Source organism: Pyrus communis, chromosome 15 (genome assembly GCF_041283825.1).
Source record: "Pyrus communis isolate YQ-2024b chromosome 15, ASM4128382v1, whole genome shotgun sequence".
NCBI classification, from domain to species: domain Eukaryota; kingdom Viridiplantae; phylum Streptophyta; class Magnoliopsida; order Rosales; family Rosaceae; genus Pyrus; species Pyrus communis.
In genome coordinates, this window is record NC_142579.1 from 40,515,001 (window position 1) to 40,526,115 (window position 11,115).

Sequence of the window (11,115 nt, forward strand, 5' to 3'; positions counted from 1 at the left end):
TATCGTTCATCTTCGAAAAGAGTGTAACAAAAGTGTCCCATGCTTCCTTTGGCGTTTTAGCATCCCGAATGTGCTCCAACATTTCTTCTTCTATTGTGGTCTTTAAGGCAAACATTGATTTGCCTGCTTTAATTTTCCACTTCCGCAAGACGCCGTTAGCATCTTCCGCTGCCGGTTGTGTAACTTCACTACCACCGACAACCTCCCACAAGTCTTGACCTTGAAGGTAAGACTCTATACACGTTGCCCACGTGTTATAGTTTTGGTTGTTGAGCTTCTTGATTCCTCCAACAACTTGAAGATCACCCATCGTATCGGCAAGACTTTGACTACACCGAACAAGCTTGAGTGACTACCGTGCAGAGTAATACACTACTCTCGACACAAAGAAGCTCCCTCTCAAGGTTTGTGATAACCCCAACAATAATCTCAAGAAATCTTTTCTGATGTGGAAGATCAGTCAAAACTGCAACCACAGAGCATACTCGAAATTTCAAGAGACTTTACAACCAATGCTCTACCAAGAACGATCCCTGACCGACTTGGCTCTGATACCAATTGTTGAATAAGAAGAGTATCCAAGATAACTCTAATGATCCCAAGAAGAAGAAAATAGAGCACACTCTTAAAGAAAGCTTACAAAACAAACTAATTAGCAAAGCTTTTCTTATTTAGCTCTAGGCTTTGTTTTTCCTTGGATGATTTACAATGCTTGAGGACTTGGGTATTTATAGCAAACCAAATGAAAGCTACACCACACACTTACTTCACCTACAACATCCACCTACTTCACCTACAATTGACATTGATTCTCAACACTAAATATATCAGTAATTCCATTAGTCATTATCCAAACATACCCTTCATCCATCATGCCGATGTCTTTTGCCTTGTCGAAAATCCGAGAGCCAAGATCTTCTAACATGTGCACGATGAAGACCTGAGTTTGCATTCCCTTCAACTTGTAGAGCTCAGCAGCAATTTGGTCATCAGTAGTTGTTGGAGAAATGACACGGCGGTAGGGGATTCAAGCATCAACTTCTTGCAAAGCATCAGAGAGGTAAGGTATGACTCCCTTCCCAAACTTATTGTCAACATAGATGAGCACTACTTCTCTCCAACCAAAGGCTTGGATGATGGCACTTATGCCTTCACTTGGGATGAGTCATTATGTGTTGCTCTGAAAAAATATGCACTTTGAATCGAACTGAGTGTTGGGGTTGTTGCTGAATGTGAGATTATGGGGACTTGGGCATTGTCTCCAAAGCTGATTACGAAGTTCGTCTGCGTTGATGACTCTAGTCCTATGACGGCTTGCACTTTAGCATTCTTTGTAAGCTGTAAAGCTGTTAATGCGAAAATGAAAATGGAGAACTGAATTAAAACCTCATTTAGTTCCTACTTTAAATGAGCCAGTGAACAAAAAAGGAAAGTAGTACCAGGCACCAACTTATTTTTCTAACTTTTCAGTTCACAAGAAATAATTAAATTATCATATCAGTCCGTATCCAAAAGTTCGGAAAAATAAAAACTAAGAAAAATGAATATATCAGATTCCAGAAAAACAAAAGTCAATGCAATAGGATGCAAAGTTTCTCATCATCGACAAAAGAATTGTTGGAAATTCAAATTAAAAGTCATGTGATCTGTCCATGTGATGCTAACCTTTCTTTACAGATTGTTTCCAGCAAAATATAATCATCATTGCTCCTTGCATGTTCAGCCGAATGGTGATGAAAGACAGCAAGTGTGCTGCCATGTGATGTACTAGCAGGAAGACAGCAATGTGCTGCTGTGTGCAAACCGAAAGGTTGTTATTACAACCTGCCATGATGCAATGCATGTGTATGCCAACTATCAAAGTTGCTGCATGTGTTTGAAAGGGTGTAAAGATGTGGAACACCATCATTCATTATATGTATTGTTGGATTGTTTATTTTTTCAGTTTTGTATAAATAGGCCATCTTGCTAAGCCTTATATCATCCCATCCAAATCCCATTTCCCATTCATTTAATTTCAGCTTGTAAGCTATTGAGTTTGTAAACTCTCTTTTCATATATCTAAGTGCAAGTGTTTTACCAAAGCTTGTTGCTTCCCTCCTTTCTTTATTTCTTTGTCCAATTTTATTGAGAGTGAAAGTGAGAGGTGTGATAGAGTTTGTAAACTTATCACCCACATATTTTGGTATTGAGTTAGTAAACTCTTGTGAATACCAACAATTGGTATCAGAGCCAGAATACCATTCTGGCAGGTGCAGCAGTTATGGCGTCCAACTTAGTGCAACTCCAAGTTCCCATATTGAAGAAAGAAAATTATGAAAGATGGTGCATCCAATTCAAAGCATTGTTTGGATCACAGAAGCTATGGGAAGTTGTCAGTAATGGGTATGTTGTACCCACTACCGAGCAAGAAGCCGTATAATCTCAAGGACTTACGAAAGAATGACCAAAATGCGTTGTATCTTCTATACCAGAGTTTGGAAGATTCAACGTTCGAGAAGGTTGCAGAAGCAACAACGAGCAAACAAGTATGGGATACACTCAATACAATCTACAAAGGAGTAGATCGAGTCAAGAAAGTGAGATTACAGTCACTTCGAGCAGATTTTGAAACTGCTTACATGAATGAAAGAGAGAGCATCTCCGACTATCACACAAGGCTCATTGCAATAGTAAATCAGATGAGGAGAAATGGCGAGAGACTCGATGAAGTACGAGTTGTGGAGAAGATACTCCGGTCACTCACATCTAAGTTTGAGCATGTGGTGACTGCCATTGAGGAATCCAAGGATTTGGAGGCGATGAGCGCAGAGGAGCTACTAGGATCCCTCATAGTTCACGAGCAACGCATTCAGAAGAATGCAAGCCCCACAACGCTAGACCAAGCTTTGGAGTCAAAGTTGAATATTGACAAACCAAATGGAGGTCGTGGGCAGTGGAACTCACGTCGTGGGAGTTCATCCAACCGTAGCCGAGGACGAGCCCGAGGAAGAGGTCGAGGCTATGCACAAAATCAAGGTCAGTCTCAGGAATGGAGATCTACTCGAGGAAATGCGCATATCCAGTGTCACAACTGTAAGCAATATGGACATTATGCCAATGAATGTTCACATAAAAATAGTGAGCATGTCAACATGGCAGAATCAAGTGGAAACACTGATGAAGAACTTACAGTCTTGCTAGCACACCATGATCCCAGTAGCCAACAAGATGTTTGGTATTTGGACTCTGGTGCAAGCAATCACATGTGTGGAAAGAATGAGTTTTTTGCCGAACTCAAAGATGGGGCCTATGGATCTGTAAGTCTTGGTGACTCCTCAAAGTTGCCAGTTGAAGGCAAAGGTAAGATCAAGATCATCCAGAAGGATGGTAGAGAAGAATACATCTCCGATACCTACTACATACCAGGTATGAAGAGCAACATTCTGAGCATTGGTCAACTGCTCCAGAAAGGGTACATTATACATATGGAGAACATGCTTCTCACTCTCAGGAATGCAAGGAGAAAGCTTATTGCACGTGTTCGAATGTCAAAGAACCGGATGTTTCCGTTGAATTTGAACACAAAGATTGGAAGCTGCAACATCGGTGTAATGGAAGATGAGTCATGGAAATGGCATCTTCGATTTGGCCATCTTCATTTCAATGGCCTAAAGTTGCTGTCAAGTGGAGGAATGGTTCGTGGTCTACCCCAAATTGAAGCCACACGCCAAGTATGTGAAGGTTGTGTGCTTGGCAAGCAAGCACGACTATCGTTCCCTGTTGGTGATACATGGAGAGCAAAGGCACCACTGCAGTTGGTGCACAAAGATATATGTGGTCCATTGGATCCCATGTCTTATGGAGGTAATAGGTATTTTATTACCTTCATTGATGATTTCAGTAGAAAGACTTGGGTCTATTTTCTCAAGGAGAAGTCAGCTACCCTAAAAATTTTCAAGGAGTTCAAGGCACTCACAGAGGCTGAAAGTAACCATAAGCTTGTGGCTGTGAGATCAGATAGAGGTGGAGAGTACACCTCCGATGTTTTCCTAGCATACTGCAAGGAGCAAGGAATTAGGCATCAACTTACTGCTGTCTATACCCCACAACAAAATGGGATAGCCGAAAGAAAGAATCGAACCATCCTTGACATGACAAGGTCCATGCTTAAGGAGAAGAATTTGCCAAAAGAGTTATGGGCAGAAGCTGTAGCTTGTTCGATTTATTTGTTGAATCGATGTCCAACAAAGAATGTCAAGAGGATGACACCACAAGAGGCTTGGAGTGGGTACAAGCCGAATGTTGCACACCTAAGAGTTTTTGGGTGTGTTGCATATGCTCAGGTTCCAGAAGCCAAAAGGAGAAAGCTCGATGATCGAGGTGAAAAGTGTGTGTTTGTGGGCTATAGTGAAGAGTCCAAGGCATACAAGCTCTACAACCCACTAACTGGCAAACTAGTGGTTAGTAGAGATGTCATCTTTAGTGAGAAAGAGACATGGAAGTGGAACAACAAAGAAGTCAGTAAAGAGAAGATCGTCTCCACTGATTTTGAAGAACCAGAAATTGTACCACCTATTGAGCAACAGCCTGCTCAAACAATCACAACAACTCCAGTGCACAGAATTGCAAGGAGTGGTCCTACATCTAGTGAGGAAAGCAGCTCCTCAACTCCAGTGAGGTTAAGGAGTCTCAGAGAGATTTATGGACAAGAAGAAGAAGAAACCAATTTTTTCTGCTTCTATGCAGACCATGAGCCTCTCTCATTCAATGAAGTTGTGGAAGAAGATTGTTGGAAGAAAGCCATGGAAGAAGAGATCCATGCCATCGAGAAAAATGACACTTGGGAGTTAACAAAGCTCCCACCAAATCAGAAGGCTATTGGTGTCAAGTGGGTTTACAAGATCAAACGCACTGTAGATGGAAGTGTGGATCGATACAAATCAAGGCTTGTAGCAAAAGGCTACAAACAGAAGTATGGAGTGGACTATGATGAAGTCTATGCTCCAGTTGCAAGACTTGACACGGTAAGATTACTAATCTCTCTTGCCGCTCAGCATAAATGGAAAATTTATCAATTAGATGTCAAGTCAGCCTTCCTTAATGGAGTGCTTGAGGAAGAAGTGTACGTGGAACAACCAGAAGGCTTCCAAGTACAAGGAAAAGAAGATAAGGTGTATCGTTTGAAGAAAGCTTTGTATGGCCTCAAGCAAGCACCATGAGCTTGGAACTCAAGGATTGACAACTACCTTCACCAAAATGGATTTCAGAAATGTCCATACGAGCATTCAGTTTACATGAAGAACGGTGAAAAAGGGGAGTTCTTAATTATTTGTCTCTATGTAGATAACTTGTTGTTTACAGGAAACAATGAAGCAATGTTCTATGAGTTCAAGCAATCCATGTTCAGTGAATTCGAGATGACTGACAATGGATTAATGTCATACTTTCTTGGCATAGAGGTGAAGCAAGAAAGTGACGGTATCTACATCTCTCAACAAAAGTACATGAGAGATATATTGGAGAAATTCAATATGGACAAGTGCAATATTGTCAACACTCCAGTTGCAACTGGATTGAAGCTGTCCAAGGAAGGAGAAGGTGAGTTTGTAAACTCAACCGTGTACAAAAGCTTGGTTGAAAGCCTAAGGTACCTTACAATCACAAGACCTGATATAGTTTATGGTGTTGGACTCGTGAGTCGATACATGGAAACACCAAGGGAGTCTCATTGGCTGGCCGCCAAGAGAATTTTAAGGTACATAAGAGGTACTCTAAACTATGGTCTATTTTATAATTTTGGTGAAGATGCAAAATTATTTGGTTATTCAGATAGTGATTGGGGAGGTGACCAAGATGAAAGGAAAAACACAACTGGCTATGTGTTTTTTCTAGGATCAACAGCTTTCTCATGGACTTCAAAGAAGCAATCAATTGTTGCTTTGTCATCGTGTGAAGCCGAGTACGTTGATGTAGCCTCAACCGTGTGTGAGGCAATTTGGTTAAGAAATCTGTTGAAGTCAGTGTGTCATCCACAAGTGGAATCGACTGTGATTCATGTGGATAACATCTTAGCTATCAAGCTTGCAAAGAATCCTATTCAACATGGAAGGAGCAAGCACATTGATACCAGGTTCCATTTTCTAAGGGACCATGTGAAGCAAAAGACAATTGAGCTTGTCTATTGTCACATGAAGGAACAAGTGGCAGACATCTTCACTAAGCCATTACCAGTTGAATCATTCCGGCTGTTACGTGAAATGCTAGGCATGAAGGCGTTTTAATTTGAGGGGGCATGTTGGAAATTCAAATTAAAAGTCATGTGATCTGTCCATGTGATGCTAACCTTTCTTTACAAATTGTTTCCAGCAAAATATAATCATCATTGCTCCTTCCATGTTCAGCCGAATGGTGATGAAAGACAGCAAGTGTGCTGCCATGTGATGTACTAGCAGGAAGACAGCAGTGTGCTGCTGTGTGCAAACCGAAAGGTTGTTATTACAACCTGCCATGATGCAATGCATGTGTATGCCAACTATCAAAGTTGCTGCATGTGTTTGAAAGGGTGTAAAGATGTGGAACACCATCATTCATTATATGTATTGTTGGATTGTTTATTTTTTTAGTTTTGTATAAATAGGCCATCTTGCTAAGCCTTATATCATCCCATCCGAATCCCATTTCCCATTCATTTAATTTCAGCTTGTAAGCTATTGAGTTTGTAAACTCTCTTTTCATATATCTAAGTGCAAGTGTTTTACCAAAGCTTGTTGCTTCCCTCCTTTCTCTATTTCTTTGTCCAATTTTATTGAGAGTGAAAGTGAGAGGTGTGATAGAGTTTGTAAACTTATCACCCACATATTTTGGTATTGAGTTAGTAAACTCTTGTGAATACCAACAAGAATAAGATGAGGTTTTGATTAGCGCAACAAGATACAATACAAAAGAAGGGAATACCAACTCATAAGAAAAACGATATGATAACTTACCTGCGGAAGCTGTGGCAACGACATTTGAAGAGGAGTTCCTTATGTGCAGAACAAGCCTTGTCTTGTAGCTAGGGTGCGAGGCATAGAAGTCGGAGAGGGCCATGCTGATGCAGCTCAGTGCCATCTTCCCAAATCTGGTATTCGAGTCAACGACAAGCAGACGTAAACCATTACTTTAGGAGTGTAGTCAATTTGAATTTCAGAAGATTTTAATCGATTAAGTGATAGATTTCAAACGATTTTAATGTACTAACAGTTCTATATGGATTTTGACAAATTTATATGGATTTATATTATAGATTTTTGTGGATTTGTATGGATTTTATTTGTAAATTTTGATGAATTTGCATAGTCTTTTCTTTTCATTTATCTTTATTAGGTTTTATTTATTTATTTTTTCAAATAGCAAAAGAAAAACCATTTTCTCCCTCCATGCCCTAAAACATGATTGTGCAGCTGCTTCCTTTTCAAGCCGGCCTGTCAACCCAATTCACACTTTTTAATTGTCTTATCGATTTTCTGTCTACCTGAAGAATGATTGTTTTTTATTCAAATTCAATTCGGAGCATGGACGGGTTATTCAATTGGATTTTCAGGTGCAAATCAAATTCTTCTTCTTTGGTTTTGATTTTTTTACCAGTGGGTCGATATGTTCTTACATTATAGAAGGTGGGTTTTGAATTTTGGTCTTACTTTGCAGATTGGATTGGTAATCAAACTTCTGGGTTTGATTTGAAATGGTATATTTCTGTAGCTCAAGTCAATCTGTAACTCTATTGACAAACTTGCCACTTCCATGGCAGATTCAATGACTTTAACCGACCCTTTATCAAATCGAGGCATACAAATATAAAGAACAATAGTGGAAAGGGTCAAAGGTGTGCGAGTGAGTATTGATTCACCAGTATATGGACCAGTGAAGTAGTTCTCCTACTACTTATGGCTGAGAAGTGATGGCCGAAGAGAGAGAATGGAACATAAGCTTGAAAGAAATCAGGGGTTGAGGTGAGATTATATTTGGTGTTGGGTATATATACTTCAAGCTCTCAAATTCAACGAAATCCACTTCTTCATGAAATACTATCAAATCTTTATTTTTTGAATACCCATAGATTTAGAATCATTCTAAAAATGTTTTTTAAATCTCACTTGAGTACCTTTGGATTTGAATGTATTTTTTAAATCTTCTTAAATCTTAATTTGACTATAGTATGATTTCAAAGTCTTTTAAAATCTTTTTCTAAAATCTTAATTGAGTATTCTCTAATTTTAAAGTCCATTAAAATCATGTCAAATCATAATTTGACTACACCCCCTTAGTCTAAAAGAAGTGAGAGAATCATATTGTACAAATGAACAGTGTTTTGGATCACATTTCAGTTTATTTACAAGATTGCCACTCGGATGCTTTTAGCTTTTTACGAAGATGTCATCGGTTTGAATGACGGGAATGCCCGTCTAGGGTTAACATCGCACGGTTGGGGGTAAAAGTTGGGTGGGCATTGTTGTCAGTTAGGGTTGCATTCGGTGGGAAGGCATGCTGCTTGCAGAGAGGAGGAGAGGGAGGGAAGGAGGGAGGGGGAGGGAAGGAGGGAGGGGTTTGGTGAGGGGAAGGCATGCGACTTGCAGAGAGGAGGGAGGGAGGGAGAAGCTTAAAAGCAACTGCAGCAAGTTCAATGGACAGGGTCGCAGTAATGGAGACACCTCGCTCTGAACCATTTCCCCTCTCCTAAGGCGAATGCTGAAAAAAATTTTGAAGGAACAAAAAGAAGAAGACCTACACATAATAGAATCCGATTCACAAGGAAAAGAAGAAAGCCAGCTTTTCAACGAAAAAGCTAAAAGCAATCCCTTCGACCTCTTTATCGGCGGCGGCACCCACGACCACCCGGTTCACTTTTAATTTAATTTTAATTTTTTGCTTTTTTAGTGGATTAAAGAATATGAAATGAATTATAATTTAAAATGGTGAAATTTTGTTGATTTTTGCGTTCAGTGTTCTGAGTGATCATCGAGCTGTGATGGGTTGGTGCTGGATTTGATTCAATTGAGGTAAAAGCTCTGCATGATTGTCACACGGAGAAAATGCTAGAATCCTACCTTCGATCCAAATATCTGATTTTTTTTACAATTGTTATTTTCATTGCAAGAAAATGTGGCGGAGACAATAATTCCCAAATCCTCGAGTTTTATGAATGCATTCCAATTGATAGCCATGTCAAATGATCTCGATTTGTCAGGTATGTTCGATGAACAGGCAAGTTTACAAGAAATAGATTTACTGAAATAACTAATCCTACTTTTTTAGCTTATAACGAATAATGTTGAACTGTTAATTTAATTTAGGATGAGAAATAGAAGCAGCTGCAACGGATGCGAGTCTTTCTGTAGCAAGAACAAACAACTTCAGGGTACACGAAACTTATATTCAATCTTGCTTCTTTATCCGCTTATCAAAGTTCCTTCCTGCCAACTAATGATGTATTATTTTTTTCACCAAATGTAAATGCATGCAAAATTTCCGATGGAAACGTAGATCACCATAGCCAGGTAAATCCGAATGGTAGATCAGACTTATATTACAATTTGCTTTCTTTGTGAAATTTTATTGTAATTTACACTAAAGTCTCTGGCTATTGAAATTCTATATGAAATTGTGAATGTTGTTCGGAATCGAGTCCAGCCGAGTTCTTTACTAAATAGTGCAAAAACATGCATGATGGAACTAAATTACTTTTGTATCATCTATATTTACCTGTTATCATAACAGGATTTAACATATAGAAACATACTGCTTATAGGATATTAAGGTTGAAGTCATTTAGTTCCAAAGATGCCATAACTAATGTATAATTGAGTGAAATGCCAGTTTACATAGATATTGTGCTTATTTGTTTTAGGTGGATTACTAAAAGGAGCTCATCAAGTATTCTGCGAGCACGATCGACCTTGATCATTTGGATATTTAAAGGAGCCATTGATAAGGGGAAGACGACGAGTTGTGAACCTGTGTGGCAATTTTGCCAATTTTGTAGACAAGCAAAAACTCTGGCACAATGATCAAACAGGCTTTCATGTTGCGTATTTTGATTAATAGCTGTGAAACCCACTGTGTGTCACACCACAAACGGTCTCGCCTCCGTCCTATCCTCCTCTTGCCGCCGTCTCCCTTCTCTCGCCTTCGTCATCTTACTCCTCCTTTCTCCGTCTCTGGAATCCTATCGTCATCTTCCTCGCATGCAAGGCTCTGGCCCTCTCAATTGAAACCAAAACATGTTTCAGGTGCCTACCACAACCTCTCACTACTCACCCACATCAGTTGGTTTTTGTAATTTGAACTTATCTTTCTAATAAATTTGTATGCTTTCTGGATTTTTTATGGCAGTTTTGGACCTTTTCTTTTCTGAATTTGTGTGCTTCTCTGGGTTTTTTTATGGCAGTTCTGAGGAAGAGCAAGAAAAAGGAAGAACCAGTATTAGAAGATCTTCTCAAAGAATACTGTGATGATGTGAGTGCCTTTATCCTTTAACTTGGCCAAATGGGTGCTCAAATTTCATGTCTTTCTGTGATCATATGAGTAAATTTTTGTATTTTGTTTTTGGGTTTTGCCAAATTCAATGGTTGTATTTATGGGTTTGGTATTGATTTTCAGTTAACAATGACTTTGGGGAAATTGATTGAGTCTGCATTCAAAGTAACATTTCATGCAGTTACATACTGATGAAATAGAATTCCATTTTTTCATTCCCTTCTTTTTTTAAATGCAGTTATATTTATATGATGATTTACAGCATATATTCATCTTTTAGTTTCTAATTCTTCATGCAGTCTAAGCCATGAAGGATTTGATAAACCCACAATTGATAACAACGGCGGTGCAGCTAGCATTTTTGGCCATGTTTGATATTATTCAAGCTTGGTCAGAAATTGATGGAATCGAGTAAAAACGAATCTTCGTTTATATAAAAAAAGATAGATTGGAGAGAACAATTAGGAAATGTACACCGAAAGCTCTCAACTGGGTATTAATTATGAATAATGTATAGATTAATACAAGTAAAAGAAGAATCTACACTTTCAATGCTATGCTCAGATAATGTATTCAAGTTGCAACGAAAAACATTGACAAGTTGGCATTTGACAAATT

At 39.0% G+C, this 11,115-nt stretch overlaps 1 pseudogene; it reads right to left on the reverse strand.

The window, feature by feature from the left end:
- The window catches only part of LOC137707675 (glutamate receptor 2.8-like), a 17,614-nt pseudogene extending 8,927 nt beyond the window's left edge, over window positions 1-8,687 (reverse strand).
- Between the last annotated feature and the right edge of the window lie 2,428 nt (window positions 8,688-11,115).